The sequence below is a fragment of the Pseudopipra pipra genome, chromosome 7 (assembly GCF_036250125.1).
Source record: "Pseudopipra pipra isolate bDixPip1 chromosome 7, bDixPip1.hap1, whole genome shotgun sequence".
NCBI lineage: Eukaryota > Metazoa > Chordata > Aves > Passeriformes > Pipridae > Pseudopipra > Pseudopipra pipra.
Genome location: NC_087555.1, coordinates 35,252,938 through 35,278,811, shown reverse-complemented (window position 1 = coordinate 35,278,811; position 25,874 = coordinate 35,252,938). Strand labels below are relative to the sequence as shown.

At 37.8% G+C, this 25,874-nt stretch overlaps 1 protein-coding gene across 8 annotated transcripts in view; it reads left to right on the top strand.

Annotated features, from left to right (window-relative positions):
• LRP1B (LDL receptor related protein 1B) overlaps positions 1-25,874 on the top strand; it is a 675,294-nt gene that overhangs the window by 204,096 nt on the left and 445,324 nt on the right. The gene's annotated exons all lie outside the window — the stretch shown is intronic.

The window sequence follows — 25,874 nt, the reverse complement described above, 5'->3', positions numbered from 1 at the left end:
TTTTTCTCTTTGTAAAGTAGATGCATTAATGTCCCAAGATTTCCTACTATCTACCAATTTGTGGTTTATATTCAGTGTTCTCAAAAGCTTTTCCTGAGAACTTGCTCTGTGATCGTGTATCGATTACAGAAACATTTTTTCCACAGTGCATGTTTAATGTGGAGCAAAGGGAATAGCTCTTGAGTTCTCAGTCACGGGGAGAAATTTCAGACCTCTGCTTTCTGTTAACTATAAATTTCTACCCTGAGTCTTTTATTCCCAAGATTGTGTTTGTATGAAGCAGGATAAATGCTCTGCTATTTGCATGTTAATATTTATGTGATACTTGGTGTTAAATCAGAAAAGCTGCATCTTACAAATTCTGTCACAATGGTGTGGCTGATCATGTAATTATTACTGTTATTTTTGATTAGCCAGCTATTGCAGTGAGGCTGTGTGGAACAGGGAAGTCATCTCTACCCAAAGAAGCCTTGGACCTTAGTCAAAGGAGATGTTAAAATCACCTTGTACATCCTGTCGTTGAAATGGATTCTCTTAACATTGTCTGCTGAGCCTGATGACTGAGGATATTTTAAAATCACTGACAAAAGTCTAGTTGTGATGATAGGAGTTCTTGGCTGATGGGGATTTACCTGAACCTTTTAGGGGAGGCACTGCCTCTGTGTACCAGCTCTCTGTAGAATGGTGACGTTGTGTCTGTTGTTGTAGAGATTTTTGTGAGATGAAAGTGATGCTTAAAGAAAACTATTTAAATAACTCGAGTTCCTTTAATAGGAAGTAGCTTGGATCAAATTCCTTACATTTCAGTATTAATGACCCTAAAAGTAAAATTACTTCTTTTTTTTATGAGCATTTATATCAATATAATTGAGAGCATATCCAGAAGTGCACAGCTCTGCAGTTCCCTGCAGAACCAGGGAAGAAACCTCAGTGAAAAGCATCATAATTTGTGAGCATTTCCTTGTCTCCCTTCTCTCGCTGATGTTTGAGAATAATAAAAAGTGGCAGTATGACAGATACCTTTTGGGAGCACTTAGTGCTTTAAATGGACTCTCTGTATTACAATACTAAATTGTAGAGTCACTAGCATAAAACACACCAAATAGATTTACATTTAAATTGTAACAGAACGTGGAAGATAATGTCACAACGAGGCAACAAAATGAGAAAGCAAATCCCAGTATATGTCAGCTCCTTATTTCAGTCTCCAGTTCCTTGAGAAGGTAGGAACTTTTGAATTTTGAGTCACATCTTGACAAGAAATAAATACCTTAAATTGTTCCTCTGAAGCTCTTCAGCCTCAGGGAGAAACCCTCTTCAGTGATAGCAGAGACCAGGGTGAGGGGTTAGGACAGATCCTGGTGGCTCACTGCAGCAGCAGCCCATCTCCCGAAGCTCTTCTCTTGTCTCTCTCTCCACATGGTTCAGATTTTTCAATTTTTGAAGTTTCCTATTATTAAATTGAAAATTGTTAATTTTTATTTTTAGTCTGTGGATGTATAGTTTTTCCTCTCTCCCTTTACTTAATTTTTTTTCATCTACGTCCTTTGCACAATTTCTCTTTGTTGTTCTCTCTCCCAGAATATTATTTTTTCAGATTTTATGAATAATCTAATTGCAGCCTGGCTCCTTGAGATTGTGGGTGCATTATTGCATGTGTCATGTAAACAACTGGTTCTTGAGAATAAGGAGCAGAATATTTCTGTCTTTTCTTCTGGTCCATAGACCCACAGTGGATTAACTCAACTAAGAGTGAATGGAGTGACAGTGATTTTCTCCAGCCTATCTGTGTGACATGGAGTAAGTATTCAGAAGTATCAGTGGAGGTTTTTTTTGAGTTAACTTTTGCTTAGGCAGTTCCTCGATGAGCAGGGATTTGACTCAGAAGTGCTTCGTGAGGATGAGTCTTCTCTTGATTCTTTAAACAACTCTTGTGTTAGTCAAACTTGTACAGTCAAATTCTGCTTTAACATAAAAGCATGGCCTTTGTCCACTTGAAAAATCAGCTTTTCCACTGCCAAAATCTGTGGAGTTTTGCAAGGTCTAGTTGTTTCACTTAGAAAACTTTCTAGGGAGCTTGTGATTTATGAATGGACTGAATTGTGCTTTTAATTTCAGGGATTTTTTTTTATTAGAAAGAAAATAAAATAGATGTTGAAAAGGGAACTAGCCTGCAACAGTATTTTGTGTGACTTAACATAAAATGTATTTCTCTTTATAATGACATTGATTTTTATAGCTCTTTATAACTACAAAAATAATTAAGAGCATTTCACCGAACTAAAGAGCGATGTTTCCTATTGACTTGAGAGGCAGTTTAAATTACAAATGAAATACAGAAAAAATGCCCTAAAAACTGATGTGTACATTTTGGTACCACCACGGTGAACAGATAGCAATTAGTGATAAGTGATTTGCCTCAAAGTTGCTCTGAATAGCAGATGACGCAAAGCTCAATACATGGCAAATCAGCTCAGGCTCAGTGGAGAGAAGACAGAGAAGTTAATCTTCCCTCCAGGGCAATAATGTTCCAGGTGATATACTTACAATGGATTTTGTCACATTGTGTTTTAATGCTTCCAAACAATGGGTTTTCACCTTTTTTTTTTCCTCAGGATATTCTTTCACGAATGGCCTATTTAGCAAGGTTTAGACTTTCCTCGTGTCCTTTCTTCCCGAATGAATCAATAGCATCAATTAGGATTGATTAGCAAGGTCAAACTTGGTGTTGCAACAGAAAGATGTGTAATCAGAGGTGGTCACGGCATGAGAGGATGGTATTGACTCCTTACTCTGTTGTACTGGAGCATGGATTGTGTCAGGAATAGTGTGTCCAGCAGGAACAGGGCTGTCCCTCTTTATTTGGCACTGGTGAGGCCACACCTCAAATCCTGGGTTCAGTTTTGGGAGCCTCACGAGAACAGAGAAATTAAGGGGCTGGAGCATCTCCAGAGAAGGGAAGGGAGCTGGGGATGGGTTTGGAGCACAAACCTGATGAGAAGCAGCTGAGGAAGCTCAGTCTGGAGAAAAGGAGGCTATGGGGGGACCTTTTCATTCCCTGCAAATCCCTGACAGGAGTTTGGAGCCTGAGGGCTTCAAGGTATACCACAGGAGGTTTATATTGCATATTAGGGAAACAGAATCTTCACCAAAAAGCTTGTCAAGCCCTGGCACAGGCTGCCCAGGGCAGCAGTGAAGTCACCATCCCTGGAGGGATTTAAAATATGTGTAGATTCTTGGAAGCATAAGTCAGTGGTGGCCTTGGCAGTGCAGAGTTAACAGTTGGACTCAATGATCTTAAAGGTTATGATCTTAAAGGTCTTTTCCAACCTTTTTGATTCTGTGAGAATTAAAAATAATCACTGCATCTGGAGACAACTAAAATACACGTCACACAGAAAATGCTTGGAAAAGCCAGTAAGTGACCTGGAATTCAGTGCATCTGAATTGGAAACTTCTAAGGAAATGTCATCTCTTGACAACTGTTTATTGATGAAATAAATAATTTTCTAATTGATAGTTGAGGAGCATTGAAATGAAGTCTCAACTATTTTATTTCTAACAATATGTACAAATAATTAAATCATTTACTGTTTATAGATGGAAGTTTTTTGTATAATTCTGTCAAATTTACCATCCTTAGGGATGACAACTTTGAAATCTTTTAGGGATTCATAGATGCCAAAACTTGCACTGTATGTTACTGAGCAGCCTGTCTCAATTATATTTTGTGGCAGAGAATCATTTCATATATAATTTTTTTTCCATTGCTTGGATTTGAATCTCTTCCAGTTCATACTCCTCAGCTTTTTTGATTTTTGGTTTTGGTCTTAATTATTTAGCTTTCTTCCTGAAAACTTTATAGTACAATTTGACATTACTGCATAGAAATACATTCGAAGGCAGATTTTTTTATTATTTTTTCTGCATTCTAGTTTAGCAGAACTGGGCAAATAGGACTGCTGTATGTATGTATTTCCTGGATGTGTTTACCCTCCTGATGAATGGCTTTTCTGGCTGAATTGGAAAACTTCAGACCAGACATCCTGTAGTGTTGCCATAGCCAGTGCTTTGGTTAGACTGGAAAAATCCAGGTCTGCTCTTGAGCCCCAGCAGGTCAACAGATCAGCACTTGTGCTCCACAGTAAGCCCAAACAAGTCAGAGACACTGACTGAGGTGGGTATGTGTTTCTGTTTAGGTAATCCAGGACAGGAATATGTGAGTCTCGATGACACAGTAAAAATAAAAATAGCTGTGGGCCTTAAAGGATTGTTTTTCTGCCAAGTCTCCGTAGAAGCAACTTTTATTCACCACATGATTTATATGAGCGATTTCTGTGATGTATTTCTTTCACAGAGAGGAATTGAGGGTGGTGGAGACTCTTGGCAAGCCAATTAAAATGTTGTTGGAAATAGGGGGGACTCTTTGTGTACCCTGAAGTTGTTGGCTGTTTCCCAGGGGGGCAGATGCTTCCCTGACCTCTGCTCAGCCTTCAGCCCTGTTTCTGATCAGAATCCTGCTTTATTGATCCACCTGGAATCAACAGGGAAGTGCTGTGCAAAAAATTAATGGCGAGGTTCGGTCTTCACGCTGAGCGGTGAGTGTGAAAAAGAACTTTATAAAGGTAGAAAAGCAGAGTATGGCTTTATTGCAGAGGACATTTTGCTGCAGAAGGTCTTACAGGAGGCTGAGTAGTCACTGACATCAGTGCCAGCTCAGGTGCAAGTCAGCAGGGCAGGTTGGAACAATTTATAAGCCCCTCCACCCCCTCCTGAGCCTACCCAGGGTATTTGCTAAAGGCCAGGTGCAGACTGCCTCTCTGGAACAGAAATTGTCTGGGTTGATTTTGATGATGTTGGGCTTCACTTCAAAAACTTGAGTTGTTCTGGTGTGGAAGTTGAATAACAGGACTTCAGAATTAAGATGTAAAATCCCTGTATAACTCCAGGACTAAACTGCTAATTAGAAAAGTACTGGCACTTTTCCATGTTCTGTAGTCTTATTGGAATAAGTGCAAATCATCTTTGGGCTGCAAGTTGCACATGTGAAAGCTTTTAATTTTGTTAAAATGAATTACCTACAATTATCTTGTTGTTAATATGTAGAAGTAGACTACTGAAAGACATTGAATATTCACAGTAATTTACCATTAATCAAGGAAAAGAAAACCTCAAAAGGCAGGTTAAAATCACATTACTGCGAAAACAGTTTACATCTTACAGGAGTAATTTGCTGTGTAAAATTCAAAACAGAAATAACAGCAGTGTGTGGCTGTTTATTGATGAGGTTCCTGTGCAGATGTCTCTTACAGCAATGAGAGGTCAGATAGACACTTTGCAAGAAATAGATGTCCCAAAATTGCCCATAATCCAAAAGGCATGCGTGAAAAATGGTTTGGTAGGAGTTGTTCCCAAGGGATATGTGGTCTGTCTGTCCAGCAGGTTGATACGAAGACCAGGGTGAGTGGGGGGTTTGAGCAAACTGGTCTAGTGGAAGGGTGTTGGAACGAGATGACCTTGAAGGTCCCTTTCAGCCCAAAACATTATGTGATTTTATGAAGTATTTAGAGGTGCTATGGTGAAATGAGGGAGCAATCCTCATTTACTTGTCTTCAAAAGCAAAGAAGAGTGAACACAAACCAGTGTTGCACATGTTAGAATGAGCACAGACTGTACCTTTCTGCACAGTCACACAAAAGCAAAGCAGTGGTAGGTCTTTAGGATTAAGTCCCATATCGTGGCCACCCCAATCTTTCACTGTATGTTTAGTTCACTCCTTGTTTTTATTTACATTTCTTCCTTTCTTTAACAGGGGATGGTCTAGACCTTTTCTATACTCTGCATGGAGCTGCTCACTGGGAGCAATGTCTTGCTGATCCTTAGAATGTTGTGTTTGTTGTACTGTGTATAATCAGGTTAACCTTAGGGTGTGAGTCATAATTATCACACAGAAGGGTGAAATTTTGCAAGGCACAGTGACTTTATTCTAATGAGCACACTTCTGTAAATATTCTCATTCTGTTTATTCTCATTCTTGTGCTTTATTTACAAACAAGACCAACTGCAACCTTACTAACTCCAACAGCTAAAATTACAACAAATATACTACGTTTCCTTCAAAAGCCAAAAGTCCTAATTTTCTGTTTCCAAAATGCAGAAAGCTTTCCTATGGATAGTGTGAGGATACCTAGTTTTTACCAGCCCCTTTACATCTCTGTTGCTACAAATGATAGTTGATACTTACCATAAGAGTGAATCCCTTGGAGGTTATTTAGTGAATGCAGATGTGCTTAAAGTTTGTCATGTGCCAAAACAGGTTTTGAATCAGGCTGTAAGTGAGAAAGATGTGCGAATTATTTAAAGTCTGGTAAGCAAATTTAAACCACATGATGATGATAGCACTGCTGCAAGACTGTGAGTGCACCATTAAGGGGAAGATGTTCCCAGAGCACCTCAGCACTGAAGACTTAACCACTTGCATCATTAAAGAGCCAAGGTGCAGGCACCTAAATCATTCTGGTGCTCCTGTGGGCATTGCTGTATAAGCTGCTGTAACTTCAGATAGCCCCTTATCATTTCCCTCAAATCTGTGTGTTGCTGTGCAGCTTTGATCGCTGCACAAGCTGACAAGTGATGAGAAGGTTTCTGGAGTTGTGATCTATTACTGTGTGGTTTATCTTGTCAAGGGAGCAGCGAAAGAACAAATACTCTGCTCAGTCAGATGGATTTTGCAGGGAGGATTTGGTTACTGTAGCAAATTCTGCTCTGTGATTTCACCTTTGCAGTTTCTCAAATCCTTCCATGTTTCCCATTGTAGTGTTTTCAAAACAAAAGCAGAAACACGTTTTTGAATCTGATGATGTGGAGGAATGTTTCATGAATTATATATGAATGTCAGTGATATATGAATGTGCATGCTAAACTGATGGAAGATCCTGAAATATGCAGCATGTTTGCATATAACATTACTCAGTTCTCATTTTTTTGAGTTTCGGATTAGGTAATAACTTGCATCAATACTTCAAAACCAATTTAAAAATATTGTTATTAAGATAAGTTATGTTTTTATTCACTGTCAGTATATGGGAGCTGTCATGTACCATACCCTAATAGAGCATCCTCATATGGGATTTCAAAGTCTGACCTACTGCTCTTTCATCTGAACTTGTTAATAAATGTTCTTGTTGAGCTCAGGCCAATAGTGAGAGTTGATAAAAAATCCTTAGATTTTACTATGTAACTAAAAGTAGACCTTGAAAAATTAATTGATGGCAGCTCTTTGGAAAGTGTTTTATTTCTATTATGTGCCACTGAGTTAGGGAGAGGCAAGATATTCCCATACAGGCAAACACAGAGGTTACATCCTGAGCACATTTATCAAAAAAGAGAGGTAATGGAAAGCTTTTTGCCAGCTCAATAACATGTTCACATCTTTTCTCTTGCATGGCTTTATGTGTTATCTTTTCTGTCGATCAAAGTGAAACATTCTGAGGCTTTAGGATTTTATTAATCAAGTAAGCTCATCCAAATTAGTTTAATTTACTTGAAAAGCTCTGTCAAGACGCATGAATCCACGTGATCTCACTGTTTTGAACCAGGAACAGGGAGTCTAGATGAAAATAAAAACTACAGCTCCTAAGTCTGGTTAATCCTTCTCTTAAAGATCAGAACAGAAACTTACATTTCTCCCTGTGGTCACTGAAGCCAAACAGGTAACATCCTTCACAGTCAAAGGAACAGAAGCTTTTTGGTTATTTATAATTATTTTCCTTTCACCCTTCTATTGTAATTTTATTCCCCCATCTTGGCATATTTTGCCTTATAAAAATAAACTTAGTTAGAACTTATAGTTTCCTTCTACCACAGCATGGCCTAGGAAAGTTCAAAGGGATATAATTAATCCGAATGCTTGGAAACAGCATGTTCCCCAACGACAGTAAAAACTCAAGATAATCAATTTACCCTAATTTGTTTCAACTGTTTTGAAAGATAAAGTTGATTGTGAGAGCAGCTGGACCTTGAACTTTTATCCTTTAGACATTTTTGAGGATTTATTGTGGAAAACAAAGGAATGAAAGTATAAATCAGTTATGCAGTTTAGTCCCAGGGAAATATATACATCAAGGTTGAAGGCATTCACTGGTATTGTACTTTATATTCTGACTGTTTTATTGGCAGGCACTGACTTGTGTTTCTTGTGCAGCTGACCATTCTATATTAACACACAGATCAAAATTACTTTAAACCACTTTATAATTATTTTATTATTTATAGTGTCACATGGATGTTTCATTTAAAATTTATGTTTCAATTAGGCTTTATATTTAGATGAAGAAGGGGCCACACTGGCACGGTGAAATTTCATTGTAGATTTTAAAATGGATTAGTGTGGTGTTGTCCATTTTATGCATTAATTGTTCAAGAACAACAGGGTTGTGTGTCAATTTGACTGGTTTTGAAACATTTTCATTTTCTGTTCGCAAATGCAATTAATGTTAGACTACTTATTACCTTCTGCTGGACTCTGAGAAATATGTTTATATGATTTAGTGAATCAGTGTTTCCATTTTTTATACTGTTATTAGATGTTAAAAAAATAAATAAAAATGTATTACATGTCTTTAAGAGCAGTCTTCCAGGAAAGAAGTCCAGTCAAATTGTCCGTTTGCAGAATGCCTGGAATAATTTCTCAAATAACAGCCCAAACATCATAGTTTTATCAAATGCTGTTTTTGCTGCCTTTTATTGTCCCATCTTTACTGCCACAATTATCTGATTTAAGGTATGGCCATATATGTGTTTTTATTTCTTTTCACCAATCTCTTTGGTTTTGTTGTTTATTGTCAATAAAATTGTATTTTTTTGTCCAAGCTGGAATAGTTCCTCCCTTCAAAGCACTGCACCTGCGGGTTCATTTTATTGAAAGGCATTTTTAGATGTAGATAGTAAAATTTAACAATTCTTTTGTTAGATATTGATATAGAAAACCATAACAAAGAAAAGGAAAGGAACAGCAGACAGTGAGAAAAGAAGCAGAGAGTTTTTTTCATCAGCTCTGTCCTGTTCTAAAAGACTGACCTGTATTAAAAGTAGAAAGACATTTTAGATCTTGTACTCTGCTTACCACAACTATTTGATAGCTTGCAACAAATAGAAAGAAAATATGTTTAAAAGTGAGAGTATTTTAAGTATCAGGAGGGCATTTCCTGATCACATAGGGAACTTTGAATAGCCTGGTCTAGTGGAAGGTGTCCCTGCCCATGGCAGGGGGTTTGGAACTAGATCTTTAAGGTCCCTTCTACCCCAAATCATTCAATGATTCTATGAATGTTTTCAGTATGTGAATGTTTTTATGTGGTATAAATCCAATTCCTACACCAAACCTAAAAGGAATATCATTGGATTTAATGTGGGATTATGGTGACTTACACCAGTATTTTGGTTACATGTACACTGACTAGGTAAAGTGCTGCAGGTAAGCTTATGCCACTTCTTTTCAGTCTGGATTTGCTTATTTGGTTGGCTGGTTTTCAGTTGTAAGCAGTATCAGAAATTTTAGGTGATGCAGTGTCCATGAACTACTTGTTCCTGCCTTGCTAGTGGTGACTCAGTGTATTTTTCAAGTTGAGTTCTTAAAGCTGACCTTTAAATCAGGAACCAGCTTGCATAAGAAAACGTGGCCCTGGGGGTGACCTGCTTCCGAGACTGTGGAACTTCAGCAGTCATAACTGTATTTATAGTTATTGGTAACTTAATATAGGAAATGATTCACCTATTACATCTATTAAGTCATTTTTTTTGTGGGCTACTGGCTAGCAAGGTTGTTGGCAGTAAAAAGTGTCTATTCCCATGCTTTAGTAATGTAAGTAAAAAGGAGTTTGCCAAAAAACATTTTCTTTCTCCATCCTTTGACAATCATTTTCTCTGGAGCCTTTTTGCCTTCCCAAAGTAAATCTTTCTGTAGAGTACTGAAAGTGGGAGACTGGAATTCTGCCTTCCTCTCTGACCCTTAGAGCCATAGGCAGTTTAGGATTTACATGTGGTACAGCAAAATGCACCAAAGAATGTTCAGGAGTTTTGAAGATTTGTAGACCCTTTTTTCACATGACCATTTTCTTGACTTTGGCCATGACTCAGCCAAATGGCTTCAAAAATGGTGTTTATTGTGTCTGCAAGTTTCTTACCTCAGTTCACGACAAGTCCTGCCTTTATAGCCTGGGAGAGAGCCATGCTATTAATGAGTACCCACCTGCTGACTTTTCAGAGCCAAACAGAGCCTTTACTCTGCAGCTCCATGAGCTTCCACATAAATCCACCAGACTGAAGCTTTAATTCCAAGCTGGACCCCACTCTGATACTAAAATCCCTTCTCAAAGCAATTATTGGCCTTCCCAGGACCATTTCCACCTTCTGGGCCATTCCCAATGGCTGAGTTTGTTCCTAGTTTTTCAGTAAAGCTCTGGGATGTAATGACTCAAAGTAAGTGCAGAGGTTGATTACACCCCTTCATGGAACAATAGGTCTCATCTCTGTTCAGTAAAGCATTTGCTGAAAAGAAGGATCACAAAATAAAATACTCATGCCTGGAACTCTTTGCCAGTGTTCTTCCTGAGACAGGCAAAGATCAGCAAAGGAGAGCCTGCAAGGGAAAAGAAAATGCTGGATATCTCAATCATTTTTACCTGTACTTTGTCTGCTGGCCATAGGCAGGAGGAGACTGGTTTGTTGGGTGTTTTATGGCCTCTTGTGAGGGAATGTCCTCCCCTTCTATTATCCCCATCAGAGGCTTCCCTTGCCCATGTGACTAGCCCCACTGCTGTGTGATTCTGGTTTGATGTGTTAGGTAGAGTTATCCCACTTTCCTTGATTAAATGGTTGCTGAGGACCAGCCTCCAATTGCTGATTTGTGGGTGCTGCTGAAATCTGCTAAGGTGGAAATGAATGTATGGATAGTCACTAACTAAAGGGCCACATGGCCATGGTCCCTTCATCACCTGATCTGTGTTTGGGATATGCCACCAAATAAAAATACTGCCGTGGTACCTGCATAACACTTTTCAAGTGGCACAGTGATGACTAAATTGCGAGGCTTTCTGTACAGAGAAGATGTTTTTGGTAGGATATGTTTTGACCTGTAACTGAGATTTTCAGTTATGGACACAGTTGTTTGCTAGAGCACAAGTGTGGCAGAAATGAGTGAACCTCCCACTTCAATGTCCTTATTCCCAGTTGAAACGAGGAGAGAGAGATTATAAACACCAGTCTGAGTCCAGGGTTGGGAAAATGTCTAGTTTTCTGTTTCTCCCTGTGAAGCACGTTCCTTGTAACCATGAACTCGGGGATTGTTGGTGGATTAAGAAGTCTTAGTTGGAGTGTGTATGATGTGTCTCTCTGGCAATGACTGACAAACAGAAGAGAGCTGTGGGGTGAAGGAGGTATCTGATTTTAATTCATCCCAGGGTGCTTGATTGTTTTGTTAAGCTAAAATTTCAGGCCATACCCTTTGCAAGGCTGACTGCTCTCACTGGGCTCTGGCTTTTCGTGACACAGCCCTTTCACAGAGCATGGCCTGTGCAGAAGGGGGTCTGATTTGCTACTTTATCCATGAAAATCTCCTGGTGAAGGGGTTGGGGGAGCTCAGAGATGTCAGGTAGCTACTGCTTGCTTGCTACTACTTTCCCCATTTTCCTCTTGATGAGTGGGTGTAGAAGGCTCCATAAAACAGTTACTATATGCAAAAGAACAAACAAGTGAATTATCAAGAACTATCAGTTGGGGAGGAAAAAATGTCAAGTGTCTTAATTTTCCTGCAGACATATGCTACCACCAGATAAGCAGTTCATCTTCCCAGGTATGTTCCATTAAGTATATTATCCAATCAACTAGGATATATAAGACATATTGCAACTCTAATCTCCTCAGGCAAGTAGTATTCAATTATACTTACCATTTTCAAAAGAAATATCCTGAGCATTTAGAGTGCTTGTATTTTTGGCACTCAGTCTTGTTATGTGAAGGCTAATAAAGAACATTCCAACTAAGAAGGCACAAGACAAGGCAGATGAAATATTTAAGAAAATAGTATTATATAAGTCCTGAGGTGGAAATGTTCACCATCCCTCAAAATGGTTTCCTGATATCTAATGTTTCAAAATAGGCTAAGGATGGAGAACGACAGAGAATTGCCATCCATTTCCATGCCTATGATATTTTCTTTTTGTTTATAACTGAAATAGAAATGCTGCTGAATACTTTGTTTGCAAGTGCCCTTTCTGTTTTAAAAGTGCATTCAATGATTTACGTTGTTGTTATGTAAATTGCTTTTTGGATTGAATACTGTGCAGACAGACCAATTTTCCTGTTACTCTTCTAAGCAAAAGATGTCAGAAGTCACAGCTCCTGGAGAGATGTCTCCTCTACCACATAAGATGTAGCAAGTGGCAGATAAGTTCAGTCACAGGCAGCTTCATAATTTGGTAGGAGATTACTACTTGTATTGATTTGAGTTGAAAAGATTCTAACATAATATCTTTGGAGAGTTGTGGGAAAAACTCTGCCTCATATCTGTTACTGGAAGGACTCAGCAGCAGTTACTGTTGAGATTGTTTACTACCTTCCCAGACCAAATCATGCTTTCAGTTGTTTCTCTTTCTGCTAAGATTTAAATATATTGCAGAAATTTTCGTGTCAGTTATGTGAGCTAAACCAAATACTAGGATATTTCAGTCTATGAAGTATGTCCAATATTTAGGAGAAAGAGAGATTAGGAAAAATATATTTTTAGCCTCATTATTTCATATAAATGATACAACCTTTCATGGGATGTGCTCTAAAGGCTCAGTGAATCCAAGAAGCATTTCCCAAATTCCTTTATGCCTCCATCCCTTTAAGAAGTGACCCATGACCTTCTTAATTCAAATATTAAAAAAAGTTTTTGAGAGTACACATATTCTATTCTTGCTACATCCCATGATACACAGCAATATGTTTATTCTTCCTGTCCATATTTGGCCAAGGTAGAGACATCCAAAAATTCACACATATTTACTAGATATTTTGCTACACTTTAGAGCTTACTTTCTTTAAAGGTTCTTTGGTTTTTCCACATAGCATTTTCCATACACCCATGCAATTATGCAGTGTTATTTTCCCCCCTCTTTGCTTTTTGTTCCCCATTCTTCCATCACCACCACACAGGTGTCGTCTCTGGACTGGAAAGACTGGAAAAACTGAGCCAGCACTTCTTTCTTGTCTTGCAAGTGCAGCACAAAGGTTGAGGTTGATAGAGGCCAAACAGATTCTCCCATATCTACCCTCCTCTAAAGCCTTCCTTTATATAAAGAACAGTCTGAGGTGTCATGCCAGGGAAGGTCCACTGGTACAATGGGATCCTTCATCAAAGTTGATGTGCATTAATCTGCTTATTAGACAGACAGATTCTGCCTATAGATATTTAGTCTTCACATACTTTCAGTGTAACTAATCAGAGCTGAAACTTGGTGAAAGCAACAAATCTTTAATCAACCCTTTAGGATCTGTAAGTGAACAGTGCACTAATACATAAAAATTAATTGCACAAGAATTTCCATGTTTGCAAGCACAGAGAGGATGTCTTTGGCCAAATTTAGTCTTATATACTCTTGAAATACCTGGTATAACATCCATTCTGAATTTGTTCATTTAAGTAGACAAATTAGTAGAGATATGTACTTATTCATGAGAAGAAATATATGGACTTGAGCTGAAACTGGAAGCTGATATCCAAGGAGTGATATTGCCCTCCCTGCATCTCTCTGTACCCCATAGTTGTTTCCTACTCCATTATATTGTTCTCAGAGCAGTTCTAACCTAATCAAGTGGAACACATCTATTTCCCCCCCACCCCTGCTAGAGCATAAGGCTATTTGTAAATTAAGGTTTTTGGAGACTGGTTTTTTCCTGCACTTACAGTTTTTCAGCACAAAACCAAAATGATGGAAAATCTCCTAATGTAGTAAATAGGACTTATTGCTTAGTGACATTGCTTTCTATTTCCAGCCTCAGGTTCCCAGTGGGTCCCTACATTTGCCTCTCTGGCTAACTTTGCAATGAGGTGTTCATCTCTTTCTGAGAGAAATGGCTTTTCAGAGGATAAGCAGTTAAGACAGAATTAATAAAAACCTCAGTTGCAGCACTTACCTTCTGGTGGCCACTTGGGAAATGCTGCCTTCTTTTACATTACTTCTTTCCTGTATTATGCAGGAGAGAAAAGTATTTGTCTGGCTGTCCCCATAGCTCTTGCAGTTTAAATCAGGCCAGTCACAGGTACTTAGGTCATGCTACATGTTTCTTCCTGAATTCCAATTTTTAGAGGAGTTCAAGACTCCCAGCAGATCACATTAATTGGAGAGAGAACTCTGAACCAGTTTCATGACCTACCTAATCCTTTAGTCTTTGTTTCTCTTGTCCTTACTGAATAGTTTGCAGCAATCTAAGTGTCAGGATTTTCAAATAGCCAGTTTATAAATAAACACCCTGTGCTACTGAAAAATACTACACAAAAATTGCTTCACTTTTTGTAAGAGTATGTGAGTCCAAGCAGTGTGTCATTTGTGTTAAAACCTTTAATCTCTGAGTAAGTTTTAGTGGTAGAATCTGTTACATCATTTACGTGGCTGCTGTTTTTCAAATACAAGGACTACTGAAGGAGCAGTAAGATTATTTGAAGCAAACAGATCTGAACTGGTTCTGTCACAAAGCCAAAAACTTCAATTAAGCTTTCAAAACTAGATTTCATTCTTTGTTCACAGAATAATAGCTGTAATGATGGATCTGTAAGGTGGAAACTCTATGGAAAAATAAAGGAATTTTTAATTGTTTTTTCCCCTACATTTCTATTACATCTTCACTATAAGTGTAGTAGAATAAATACTGTATTGCATTTCTGCCCTATGGCTTTACTGACCAGAAGAAAATTCAGATAACTTTTATACAATGTCTCCTGCCTGAGAGACAATTCATACACTTGGTGAGCAATTCCTGAACTAAAAGTCCAGCTATTAATAAGATGTTTGAATTAGACTGAGTTCACACTTCCCATATATTCAACAGTTTGGTACTTTGTAGTTTATAAGGAATACTACAGTCAGGAAGAGTTTAGCCAGAAATAGTTAATAGCAGGAGTCCAATATAAGCTGGCAGCTGAAGGAATCCAAACCCTCTGCTGTGAGACTTGGTTGCTCCATCAAGAATATCTGCCTGTCACTACCTCAGTTAATTACTGTGGTTGCAACTGTAGAAAAGGATATATTTTCAAATAATAATATCCCTTGATCACCTGCAGTACAAGTCTGGAGTTATCTTTTACTGCCTGTGTAAAACCTCACTATAATTGGTTGTGACTAAATCTCCCATGACAAAATTTTGAAATGATTTTTCATCTTGGCATCTCAGATGCAGACCATGCGTGCCAGGTTCTCGAGCCTCAGTTCTGAAATTGTCTGAGGATGGCATATAGGGTCACTAATGTACCTGAATGGCATTATTAGAAATGCCATTAAAGATAAAAATTATCTGGCCCTAATGAATATTTAACCAGAAGCATATTGATACTTTTTATCATTCATCAAAGTTTATTGTTGATCATCAAAGTAGTTTGTAAGACTAAATTTTATATAGAATGTAGAATGCTAAACTATAGAGCCTTTTTTTTGGTCAATCATAGAATTTAGGAAATGTTCACATGTTCCTCTGTAGGAGATTTGCTGTGCTTTGTAATTATTTACAGTCACTTTTGACCTAAATTTCTAGGTTTTGAGTGCAAGGGAAAGGGTTTATCATCTCATACACTACTTTTCTTCATTTCCATACTGCCTTAGCTAAACATCATTGGTGTGTGCCCTCAGCCTGCCACTCAGGATTTTAAGGTCATGGAGGAAAGTAAAGCAAGGCATGGTTTTGATTTCACAAGAAGCTGCTTCCTTCAGTGTGAAGGTGTGGCTGTTGGTTGGTGATCCTGCACCTGTGTGCAAGCAAAATGCCCTGTGGCACCTTCTTATGTATGAAAGTGGTGATCAGTTCAGAGCAGTGTTTCCCTACGAGTTCCTGCCACTATCCAGAATGCAGGTATTTGCCTCATTAAAGGTAATGGTAATGAGAAAATGTTGCTGTTCCATATTTTTAAAAATAAAGTGATAGTTCCGTGGTGGTCACTGATAACATAATTTCCATCATCTTAATGAAATCACCTTTTCAAGGACTGTTGTTCATTTTCATAATATTTTGCAGACTCCTGAGATGAAGGAGGCAATGTTGTAGTTTTTTGCTCTATATACCTTCATACCAACAGCTCTGTCTGTCAGTTTTTATTGCATAAAAATCAGGTTAATCTAATCCAGAATAAATACTTTTAGCAAAAAGACAGAAAAAGGCAGAGAAGTCCAAAGTGGAACATATGCAAAGGCATTTACTCTGTGTGAATTTTGCACAGGTGCTCAGCAAGGGGAGGCTCTCTAACTTTCTGATTAGATTTCTCAGGTTCATGAAATGTATGCTGTTTTAAGAAATAATGAAGAATATTGAAGAATAAAATTTGTTCTTTTCTCCTTTTCTCTTTGAACAGCAGTTTTAATAGTATATAAAATCAGCAAGCCTTCAGAAAATCTCTTTTGCTTTTCTGAGAAATAGAAAATCTTAACCTAAAGAATTCTGTGGAAAATATTGCCTGGGGATATGAAATTTATTCTGCATTTTAATGAAATCACAAATGAGTCAATTTAAAACTAGTATACCATAAACTATGCTTCCTTCCTACATCTGTTCATAAACATAGAGGGATGTATACCTAGGGGAAACTTTGGTTCCTCTTGCACGCAAGGAGGAAAAATTCTAGCCAGGAATACAAATTTTTTCTCGTTCCCTATGGGTAAACATCACAGAAGGAAAGCTAGTTAAGGTTCATTTCTAAGACACAGAGCTCCTTGTCGATTGCAGTTGTTAATAAGGTTTGGTGGAGACAGAAGTGTGTCACTCTGTATCTGCCGAGTGTTGCAATTTGCATCGAGTCAGTCGAGCGTAACTCTTGCCTAACAAACCATACAAGCCATAATAACAACAACAAAAAAAAATAAGACTAGAACAAGTCTTACTTACTAACAGCTTTTTTTGCAGAAAGTTTCCTGGATTCCATAGTTTGTTCCGTCTTTAGAGAAACCTTAAAAGGACCAAATCAAAACAAACTTTGAGGGCATGTTTAGTAATTAAATATAATCGAAATAGATATTTATAACCTCTGGGTTTTCTAAATGGACATTTTTGGAAATTAGAACTGGCACGTGCAGAGAGATTATAAATGAACCCTCGTGTCATCATTGTCTGCTTTTGTCAAAACTGGATCCCCAAACTGCTGAATTGCATTGTGTGTATAAGTATTTCTAAAAGAGTATTTGTGTTAATTGACATAATCAGGCATCAGAGGTTAGAACTGACATCTTGGCTGTCACCCAGGCAGTCACACAATGATTTATTGCTTGGAGTGACTGTTCATTTTGTTTAGAGTGGGTGGGATGTGATTAGGGTAATCCTCACTTGCCAAAACTTGGATCCTAAATCCATGCCTCTTCTGATGGCAATGACTGATCGTATTTGGTGAACAGGAGGGATGTTTTGACCACTGTTAACTGTTTTTTTTTGTGACTGAGTACCCTTATTCACACATTTCTCCTAAACCAACCATCCATAGGACTTCAGAGAAACAGAACTTGGAACTTACAGCAAGAAGTGCAAGATTCCCATTCAGGTTATGCAGTCATACTCTCAGTGTAAATGGAAGTGTAGGTGTACTGAATAGACAGTCATGGTACTACCTGTGCTAGAAATAGAAATATTCTCTGAAAAATGTTACATTTATTCTCACTGATTCAAAACTGTTGCTTCGCTGTATTATTAGAGGGTTTCCTGGCTTTTTTTGTGCAGTGCAGGTCAGTGCAGAATGGACTTCATGTGCTCAAGTTACCTGAAGACTGTCCTGCATGAACACAGCCACAAATAAAATACACAGTGAGGTTTCCATTGCAGAAGCACTCGTGTCCTTTTTCAATTGGGTTATCAGTTTTGAGCAGTCCTGAATAACTCTTGAATTCATTTTTATTCCTGAAATGTTAGGAGGAGTATAATTTTTCTAAGTGTAAAAGGAACATTCAGAATTAAGAGTATGAAGGTGGACTTCAGTCCTTGCTGCATTAACTGTGGAAGTTTCTTTTCCTCAAATGAGTATATGGAATTAATTGGTCCATGAAGATGCTGCTACACTTTTTTTGTTGCCATAAGTAGCAGTAGAGAAATTAAGAGATTTGCCATCGAAGTGCTGACCCACCTTCATCACAGTATGATCTCCAGAAGGTGTTTTACCAACATTACCACGTAGTGGGAATGTTACGGTGATACATTCTCTCCTAATTTCCTGTAAATTAATATTTTCTTAGCATCTCCTAATTTCTGTACTGAATCAGTTAGAAATGGATACAGTGTTTTAACAGCTTTTTTTCTTGTAAAATGACACTTCTGCTTGAGGTGAAAGTTGTGCTGTCCTCCATCTCTAATTAATTGTGCCAGCAGCCATAACATTTTATTATGTGATTCATACAGCTTTTATTTGGCATGAAATAGAGTGAGTTGGCTTTGAGGTATGAGCTGTTCCAAGAACAGAATCTCGTATTTAATTCTGTTTAAAATCACCTCAGAAGATATTTAAAGATTCCTTTTAGTCTTGCTCAGGTATTTTTAGGGACTTTGGTTGTTGTTCTCTTCGGAAGTTGTTAGGTGACAGCTCCAAGATCAGCCATCCTGGTGACATCCCTTTTCTCCTGCACACACTGTGCCTCTCCAGCCCTGATCTGTGTTTTGGCCAGTGGTGTCTGATCTCTGCTCACCACTACATGGTGACAGGGCCTGCCAAAAGGCTCAGGGTAAAATTAAGTTTAATCCATACACCAGCCCACTGTCATTCACCTTTTTTCTTTTCTCAGCTCTAGGTATGTTGAGTGTTGCAGTGACATTGGTTGTGGTCAAAATGCTTGTTGAGGAGAATAAACAGTACAAAGAGACTATGAGAACAGGTTCTATAGATCAGCTCTTCTCCTTAGTCTTTGTACAGGGTTTTGACTCAAACCACAGTGTCATAATGGCTACACCTCTTCCAGGGCATCAAAGGAGAGGATATATTCTAATTACAGAGAGATAAAGAATTTTAGGTTACAGTGTGCTTTCTCTCTAGTGGTAGCAGAGCCATGATTAGCAAGTCACTATTGAACAACACCTTAAATATTGGGTTTAATTAGAATTCAGATCATTGTACTTTGTGATAATCTTATTGCAAAGATATCTCTATCCAGGATTAGAATAAACAAATATAATATTTTCCATAGTATCAGCCTTTAACTCATCAAGTTTATATGAGATAAACAGGGTGAAGACAGTTTTGTTCTAGTGGTTGATCAGCAAAGTCTGGTTTATTTGGTGTAAACATAACATGAAACAGTGAAGGGGAGGAAAAAACCTATTTCATGATTGAATTATTTGACTTAGAAGGCAGAGATTTAAGAAGCTACCTAACATCATGTTAATTCAATACTCAAAAAAAATCCAATAAAGGGTTCCAAAAGTAGATGGTGTTAGATCACTGTAGTTGCTGAAGCAGACAGAAGTGGAATAGCAATGCAACATTTTAACACCCAGTAGCACTGAGACCTTAACTCTGGTTCATGGCAGCACAACAGAAACCATCAACCTGAACTGTCTGTTTTGGGAGCTTTAAGAACTCATCTCTCCTGTCCATGTGCTTCTGTAGCAACCAAAGGGAGGGATTAATCTTTGACTCCTGTCACATTGACACCTATATACAAAAAGTAATTTCATTGGAGAATAGTTACTATTCACCCCTGTGGCTATACATGAATATTTAACATAAGATCAAAATGCTATAACCATGTTCTTGCTTCTGATTCAAAACACACTATCAGGAGAGATTTGCTGTTAATATCAGAGAACCTCTGGGTGACAACTGCCTTTCAGAAAGTGGCATTCAAATGCTGTCTGATCTGCAAATGTGGAATTCTCCAGGGCTTTCTATACAATAACCTCAGATACTAAATACAGTTTTGTATTCCCAGTCGTGTCTGTGGGAAATTCTGTGGTTGCAGTCAGTTTTATTTGTTTTATTTAACTTACTGACGTAATTTTTCAAAGCAAATTCCTTAGACCGTTTTAATTTTTAGGATCCATTGGTTTACCAAGAAACAACTTCAGAAAAAAAATTCAGACATGGTCCCAAGTATTAAAAACTAGGTAGGGATGGAAGAAAACATCTTTGGAAGTAAATGTACTTTGAATTAACAGTAATACTTGCAAACTAAGGATCTTTGAGCCAAGCATAATCTAATTTATGTGTGTACAATTAATGTTTGAATATTTCTTTCTATAAAACTGTCATTCTGATATTTTTGTGCTGTCATTCAAAACTATGAGCTGGAATGCTTTGGGTTGGAAGGGACCTTAAAGATTATCTCATTCCAGCCACCCTGCCATGGACAGGGACACCTTCCAGTAGACCAAGTTGCTCAGACCCTCATCCAACCTGGTCATGTTGTGCCTGTTTTCCTCCCCTCTGTGTATTTTCTCTTAAAGCTTGGTACTTATTGGGAGGATTAAGACTAATAGGATAACACCAAATCAATGTCAGTGACTTTGGTGGAGGGCAGCATGTCTTTTTTCCTAGTCCAAACTAACTATCTCTCTAAGAGACACACACACAAAGTTGAGTGAATCCTACCCATGGCCTATCTGTTTCTCTTCAGGTTTTGCAGAGCCAAGAGAGTGAGTGACAAATGCATTGAACTGCTAAATGTTTAACCATATTCCAGTGAGGATTGCATTGTGGAATGGACTGTAGAAATTGAGGAAAATTGCAACATTTGCTATCAGTACAGAATAACTCATACTTTACTTTCTTCTGTGCACTTCCCTATCTTTAGAGCTCTGAATAAATATAGCAAAACTATTAACTCCTGAGAGAAGAGTTGAACAGCCAGAGGAGTCTTTTACGAGCATGGCAGTGATTTAAGTATTTTGTAGGCAATTTACTTGCTTTTAAGCAAAACTGGTGGTAATATGTGATGCAGTTCCTCAAATGTGTGTGTGCTTTCAGGTTTATGCAGAGATATCTGAGTGCTTTGCTGGATGAGGGTCAGTGGCTGGTGCTGAGTAGAAAAGGACTTGGGCACATCCTTAAATGTAAGCACACAGATATGTGCTTTGCTGATTTGCCCTAAATTCACTACATTGATAAATATTACTTATTCCTAAGGAAAGATTGCCAGGATAACAAACCATAAATGATGCCTCTCCCAAGGGTATAATGCCCTTTATAAGATCTTCTAGTGCATCTCTTTAGAGGTACATAGCTTTCTGCTTATTACAGGACATTTACCTTTGCCTCTGACTTAGATGGAACTTGTGCCTAAAGATGCAGTGCAGGTACACAGAGGTAAAAAAAACAGAGAAAGTCTTCCCAAGAAACAGTGTAGATTGTTAAATGAACAAAAAAATGACTGCTCAAGTTTGTGGACTCTTTATAAAGTAATATATAAAGTAAGAAAAAAAAAGTTATTTCATATAACAAAATGTGATTTCTTATCCCACGTGAAAAATCTCACAGTAACCATCAGATTATGAGCTTTAAACAGAAAAGTAACCATTTCTTATTATTTCCTCAAAAGCAGAAAATTCACGTGGTTCGATATTCCTATGAGAAGGAGGGTTATCCTTCCTTGGAAGCATCACTGGAGTATTTGCTGAGGGTTTTCCCCATGCCTGACAGTGTTTGAGGCATTCAGACAATGTCCTAATAGGCTTGAATTTTTGGTCACCCCTCAATTTGTCAGGCAGTTGGACTTGATGATCGTTGTAGACTCCTTTCAGCTGAACTATTTGACTAAATTTGACTATTCTATTCTTTCTATTTTCACACTTAAAACTCAGCCCAAAAAGAAAAAAGAAGATCAAAGATGTGTAAATAGTTCTAATGAAATGTTGGAGAACATTTACAAAACCTTCAGTTCAGTTTGGGAATTAGATTTGGTCACACTGAATTCTCTTTTCATACTACTATCTTCTTATTTCTAAGAAGAGTGTTTCTAAGCACCGTAAGAGTAGGTTCGTGCACTGCCTTAAATAGAAACAAAGGCAAAACCCCTACTAATTCTAAGTAATAATTAAATTATCTGTAATTATTGTTTTAGTGAGAACACATATTTCTCACTGACAACTGGAAATAAGGCTATTTTTTAATTGTACCTAGTAAAATAATTTTTCTGTAATATCCTTTAGTTTTCAAACCAGAATTTGATTACTTCTTCTGGAGTAAACAAAAAGAGGAAGGAGCATAATCTTTCTTGATTTATTTTGATTATTTGCATTTATATTCGTGTACATCTGAGTCCACCTTAACCAAAGTAGCTGACAATAGTCCTCTCTGCATATGTCAGGGTATTTTTAAATACTGTATTTGTTTTCACATGTGCTTAAAATTTAGCATTGGGCTGCATACATGAAAGTCTCTAGGTAGTAGATCATTAAGTCAATTTTTGAAGGTTGACTGAAAGATTCCTCTGGTCATTTGAAGTATGATCAGCCCTAATAACTTTCTCAGCAGTCCTTGGATTGTAAGTGAAGCCAGCACGGTGCTAGCACTGGTGTGGTGGCACACGTAGGGGGTGTGCAAGTCAAAATTATTTGTTGATACATACATCTTACTAATGAAACAATACAGAGCCAGAATTTCAGTGAAATATGAACTTAAGATGCAAATAGTAAATATACACTTCAATGTAGAAAGTGTTATTTATGTACTGGAAATAGAAAAAAAAAAAAATCTAACGGAAAATAACCCCTTTTTTTACCCAGATTTGAAAGGACAAGTGAGAGGACACTGGCTTGCAGTAGGGCACATTCAGAGACAGACCCTGTCACCTCTGTGTTATGCCTACAATTGCACTTACTTTTTGGAGCTGCTTCTCTTATTTCTCAGCAGTTTCTGACTCAACAGCAATTACCTTCAGTGCAGGGCAGTGAGAGGTGCCCAGGGAAAGCAAGAGCATTTCGTACTCCTTGTGTATTCCTATGGATTTGTGCTTTTATTTCACCTGACAGGAAGAAGCACAGAAGATAAAACAGGCAGCATTAGGCTTTGATTTGAGTTTTTTTTCATTTTAAATGTCCTGAGACACTAACATTGTTCAGGCTGTGATATTCAGATTTCCAACACTTTTATTTTGAGTGTCATGGCTTATCATTATGATAAAAAGACATTGCCACTGAGAGAAAGAAGATAGTCAGCTCTGCATATTGTCAGCCCCTCTTTCCAGTGGATATTTTCAAACACAAGGTCCTGTTGAATTTGGAGTGCAAGGAGGTTGATTGATGCTGTAATTGATTTAAAGCTGATTTCTGTTAGAGCTGTCATTGGAAGAGTGGAGGTGATAACACAGCTTTCATGATTAGCACTGCATATGGTTTGCTGATAAGGAAGTTGGAGAGGAAATACTGTATTTAAAAACCTTCAGGATGGAAGGAAGAGAAGAGGGAAGGAAGGTAAAAGATCTGACACTATTAGTGTTTCTGCTGGATCCAAACCAGCACAGAATCCTGCTTCAGGCCCAAAAGAATGCATGGAAGACAAAGAGCTGGAACTCACAACAACAAAAAAAAGAAGTTTTCAAAATAGCAGCATTTTTAAAAGAAAAAATTAATATTAAATAACCCCAACATAATGGTAACCTATTATAAGACTTGAATATTCCTCCAAATATTGTGATAAAATCTTCTGCTATTGTTTTCCAGTTTACCTCCTGCAGTCAGTTTAGCCCAGCTGAATTGCACTGAAATTCTGACCTACAGATTTTTACCTATATCCGTAATATCTGTATCTGTGGAGCTCTGAGCAGTCTGGTCCAGTGGAAGATGTCTCTGTCCATGGCAGTGAGGTTGGAATGAGATGGTCTTCGAGGTCCCTTCCAACCTAAATCATTCTATGATTCTATGGGAAGCGTGTATATACATGTATATATACATATATATATTTGTATGTGATTTTTCATTTGAAAAGACAGATTATTTTATGCTTTCTAGTTTTGGTGGCTTTGCTTTTTAGTTTTGGTAGCTCTGCAGGTGCCTGAAAATTGCACCTGGCTCTATTTTTTTAATTCTCATGGTTTTGTAAATTGCTCAAGTTCATTCACACCTTGAGAACAGCTTGAAAAATAGCTACCAGTCTGTTCCTGAAATGTTTCTGGTACCTGAAATGGGAAAACACAGTAAAGCTAGTCTGTACTTTTACAAATCTTAGGCTGATGCATCATATTATGCATTAAGTGCAAAAGTCATAATATTAAGCAATTACTGCACTGTATTTTTTTTCAGTTATATGATCAATATGGGGAAGATAAACAACCCTCACAATATTTGTGCCTTGATTCACATATCTGTCTGAAAAATTGGGATTTTGATTGTGGAATATGTCTCCTAAGTGCAGCTGGGCATATGTAGTACCAGCAGGGGCTATTCTGCCTCTAAGGTTTTGATTCTTTATATGCCTGCCAACACTTTGGAACCCATATATAGAAACACATGAGGTAAGCAAATGTTATTTATAGCTTTTAATATGTGTGAGGTTTTTTATTACTTTTTTGGTGGTTATAGCTCTTAGAATCATCTTCTGCTATAAAACCAAAGAACAGAGATGATTACCTCTTTTTTATGCAAATGTAGGTAATGATCCATTAACCCATGGTGTCAGAGGTGTTTGCAAATTCATCATTCAGTGACCTTCTGATATGGGCAAAATAAATACTATTCTGGTCTATTTATCCAACTAGTCCATTTTCTAACAGTTTAATAATTAGCTTGTGGTAGAATAATCAAATTTTAAATGATGGGTGAGGAATGAGGAGCTTAGTGTTGGACACACAACACCCCCAATTAAAAATCAAACCAACCAACCAACCAAAACAAAACCCAACAAACAAACAAAAATTCCAAACAAACAAACAAAACCCAAAAAAACAACCCAAAAAAACCCCAGAAGCAAATCCCACAACTTTAGAAGTGAAGTGGTTTACTTTTGGTTTTGGCACTTGCATGTCACAGTGTCAAGAGCAACAGTGAATCACAATTAACTGTAAGAGTGTTAAGAGAAAAGCTGTTGTAAGCATAGTATGTAGTATTAAGAGACAATGAAATCAGGGTCTCATTTTGTTTCTGGGGTTTTTTTACCATTTTTTACCCATATGTTTATCTTTAGAATACTTGTGACTGGAAAAGGTACCTGCATCTTCTGTTTTATCCATATGGTCCCATAGTAACAGATGCCTGAAATGGCTTAGGAAAGGTGTGACTCATGCTATCTGCTGGATTTTTCCTGGCATTTTTTCCCTTGATTTGTCAAAATATTGCACAAAAGAATGTTCATTTTTAGGATTACAGACCAAAACCTACATTTAGAAATGCTGTCATAAATGCCTGCATGCAGTCTGGCTTACTTTCCTGCCAAGGACTGTTAATGCTTAAATTAGCCACCTGATGGTCTGGTGCCTTGTTGTTCACAAATGTCAACTGCTCGTGAAAGAAATAACAGGTTTTTTTCCCATCAATTCACAGAATAACATTCTGAGTGAGCTCATAAACCCCGCTAATTGCTGGCAAAAATTTGCATGTACTTTCTTTTGGATTGTTTGGTGCTCCATTGTAGGTGAAATGGCAGCACGTGGAGCTGCCACTAAGTCTGCAAGTGGGACTCTCCAAATTTTTCGCTGAAGGAAAAAGTGACTGAGACAAGGAAGCAG